The sequence below is a fragment of the Orycteropus afer genome, unplaced genomic scaffold (genome assembly GCF_000298275.1).
Source record: "Orycteropus afer afer isolate SDZICR_OR568_19922 unplaced genomic scaffold, OryAfe1.0 scaffold00265, whole genome shotgun sequence".
In the NCBI taxonomy this organism is placed as follows: Eukaryota; Metazoa; Chordata; class Mammalia; order Tubulidentata; family Orycteropodidae; genus Orycteropus; species Orycteropus afer.
This window is the reverse complement of record NW_006921852.1, coordinates 3211853-3215746: the sequence shown is the minus strand read 5'-3', so window position 1 is coordinate 3215746 and position 3894 is coordinate 3211853. Positions and strand designations below refer to the sequence as shown.

Sequence of the window (3894 nt, the reverse complement as noted above, 5' to 3'; positions counted from 1 at the left end):
AAAACCTAAAATTATAAAATTCATCAAAGATAAAATAGTGGCAAATCTGGGAGCCCTGATTACTGCATAAATAGAGTATCAAGCATAACCCAGAATGTGCAGAAGACAGAAGAGAAGCTAGATGACTTGGAACTTTTGAAAATTAAATTCTTATGTGCATCGGAAGACTTCATCAAAAGGGTAAAAAGAGAACCTACAGATTGGGAGAAAATATTTGCCTATGACATATCTGTTAAGGGACTTACCTCAAAAATCTATAGAAAACTTCAACACCTCAACACCAAAAAGATAAATAACTCAGTTCACAAATGAGCAAATTAATCATTGTTGTTGTTGTTGTTATTATGTGTCGTCGAGTCAAACCCGACTCATAGCGACCCCTCCTTGGTTTCCGAGGCAGTATCACTATGGAAGTAGGATTGCCCAACCTTCCTTCCGAGGAGTGGCTTGTGGGTTTGAACCGCCAGCCATCTGGTTAGCAGGCAAGTGTCTTAGCCACTATGCTACCAGAGCTCCAAAAGAAAGCTAGGAATGCCCAAAGTGGGGCTCGAACCCATGACCCTGGGATTAAGAGTCCCATGCTCTACCGACTGAGCTAGCCGGGCACCTAATTAATCATTAGAGAGATGCAAATCAAAACAACAATGAGATACCATGTCACCCCAGCAATAATAGCAAAGTTCAACAGGTCAGAAAATAACAAATGCTGGCAAGGTTGCGGAGAGATTTGAACTCTTGTTCACTGCCAGTGGGATTGTAAAATGGTACAACCATTGTGGCAAACAGTATGGTGCTTCCTTAAAAAATTGAAAACAGAAGTAACATTTGACTCAGCAATTCCATTACTAGGAATATATCCTAAAGAGTTGAGAGATAATGCACGAACAGACGTACGTACACCTATGTTCATCACAGCACAATTCACTATAGCAAAGAGATGGAAACAACCTAAAAGTCCGTCAGCGGAGGGGTGCATAACCAAATTATGGTACAGGCACACAATGGAATACTATGCACATTAAAGAACAATGAAGGATATGTGAATCATCTCACAACATGGATGAACCTGGAGGACATTATGCTGAGTGAAAAAGTCAATCGCAGAAACACAAGTACTGTATGAGCCCATTACTGTAAAAAGACAGAGAAGGGTTTTCTTGGAAAAAGGAACTCACTTAGTAGGTTACCACAATGGGGAGGGAAGAGGAGGGATTAATTTCAGGCTAGTTGGGGCCTACATGCTGACGTGGGTAGGGGGAGGGATGTATGGGATGGACCTGTGACCACCATGATAACATTAAGAAATGGGAGGACACCAAATTGTGCACATAAGTGATAGATGACAGATGCTAATACTAACCAATGTGTCCACAATACTGCATTGCTATTAACACCAAACACCAGGCTACAGATAAGCACATAAACACCTGAAATGATCAGACAGGGGTCAGTGAACAGAAATATACTCTAGACCAAGGATAGATGCAGCTGAGGCTAATCTTGCACAGACACCAGTGATACAAAATACTTTCAGTCCTTACAGAAACAATAGAAGACAGACACAGAATAATCCCTCACAGAGAACCAGACACTATGGGAGAGAGATCCAATAGATCTATTGTCTCAGGACCGTAGTACCGGGGGACACCAGACTTGATTGGCACAGCAAAATACATAAAAGTGTTGCTCCACATCCTACATTGGTGAGTAGCGGCTGGGGTCTTAAAAGCTTTCAAGCGGCCATCTAAGATGCAGCTAACGGTCTCCTAGCATCGGAAGTGAAGAAGAACGCAAAAACAAAACAAAACAAAAAGGGTATTTGGAAGCAATCAGCCATAGGAAATGATGGTCCTTGAGACCAAAAGAACTAGATGGTGCCCAGCTACCAATGCTAACCACTCAGGAAAGGACCAATTCTGGAGATCCTTGATAGAGTGGGAGGAAAAACATGGAACAAAATCCAAAAACTTAATAATGACCAGATTTACTGGTCAGATGAAATCTGGTGAGACCCCCAATACTAGGGCCCTGGAATATGTTATGCTTCTGCAATAAATCACACCTCTAGGGGCTCTCAGCCCAGTAGTTAACAAGATGTACATGCAGACCACTCAACCCAGGATGACGTACCCACATACTCTTTGGTAATATATCCCTTAGAGTAATAGACCATGGGAAACCAGAGGACCAACATTCAAATTGAGGAAATGCAGGACAAACAGGAGAGCATAAATATGAGGGGTACAGGGGAAGGGTTACAGGGTAGGGAGGGGTTGGACATGGTAAATGGGGAATGAAACTAAATGTACACATAACATTGAATGTAAAACAAGCTCTTAAAATTTCAAAAAAATAAAAATAAAATAGTAATTCATATTAATAAAATTATATTGGTAAGTATGTGTGAAGAAAATTGTTTTGGCCAAAATATTCTCCATTTCATTGCCCCTTTGTCCATGTGTCAGTTTCTTTAAATGAAAATTTACTTGACAGAGAACTCTTTAGATAAAATATCCTGTTAAATTTGTTTGTCTTTTTTCTATTTAATCATGACCATTGTTTTAGTCTAATTTGTTTCAATAATTTATTTTAATGTTTCAATAGTGTTCTTAGTTACTTGACTAAATTTCTCTACTTAAATACAAGTTTAAAGTTGTTGTTGTTATGTGCCGTCGAGTCAGACCTGACTCATAACCACCCCTCCTTGGGTTTCCAAGGCAGTATCACTATGGAAGTAGATTGTCCAGTCTTCCTTTCGAGGAGTGGCTGGTGGGTTTGAACCACCAGCCTTCTGGTTAGCAGTCAAGTGCCTTAGGCACTATGCTATCAGAGCTCTCTATATAAAGATATATAAAGCTAATATTCTTTTTTTTCTTTTATTAAATAATTTCCTATGGATATTAAGCTGTCAAGTTGAAATTTCTTAGTATTTAAAATTTTCCGTGCATGAAAACACACACAGCTACACGCACAAATACACAGCAGATAATGAATGAGAAGGGACTTGAGAGACCCATCCCTCAGAGCTTCAATTGTCAGTGTTAACTTCTGATGAAGTAATTGCACTTGTGTTATGTTCTTTGTAAATGCTTTGTAAAAATAAAGGAATCAACATATTCTGAGTACATAGAAACATTTTAGAAGGAATAATTCCTAAAATATTGCAGACACACAAATTACAGAAGGAATGTAATTCTGTTTTTATGATATCAAATTAATGAGTTGCTCATTTAGTTTCAGATCTTAATTTAAGCATAGGGCAAATAGAGCTGATACTCCCTATCATATGTCCATGCAGAAGAAAGCAAGTCTCTATCAAAAGGAAGTTGCCTATATAGTGAGAGAATTTCTCACTCAATCTTCTGTTCATCTTAGTATGCTCATTAATATTCATTCAAACACAGACTCAGGAACAGGAAGGAAATGAAACACCTCCATTAGTGATCAAATATCTACTTTGAGGTAATGCTAAGTATTATTCCATTAACTACCATTTAACGATCATTAGTTAATGTTATAAGACAATTTGATTAGTATAAGCCCTGGAAAAACAATCTTACCATCTCAGATAATATATAGAGATTTATTATCATGCTAGAATTCAGATTTCCCAAGATACTATCAGTTAAAGAACAGATATTATAAAAATGAAAAATCTGCTAAATTAAGACTAGACATCAAGCAAATGTGCATGCATCTTGACGAAAGGAATATAAGTGCTAAAATACAGTTTTGCTATTATTATTGAGGACCTAAAAAAGTGTTCTATTACTTACCAGGTTAGTCATAATATATTTCACTCATATAATAGTAATTTAGCAAGGCTGATAAATGCCTATTTCTACCAGAGGGTTGTATGTCTCAACAACAAGGATCTTGAACATTAAAAAAAAA

The 3894-nt window shown here is 37.7% G+C and overlaps 1 non-coding gene across 1 annotated transcript; it reads right to left on the bottom strand.

Moving 5' to 3' along the window:
• Positions 1-532: 532 nt before the first annotated feature.
• On the bottom strand, positions 533-605 carry TRNAK-CUU. Its single transcript has one exon. It is a non-coding gene; the product is annotated as a tRNA-Lys (tRNA).
• Between the last annotated feature and the right edge of the window lie 3289 nt (positions 606-3894).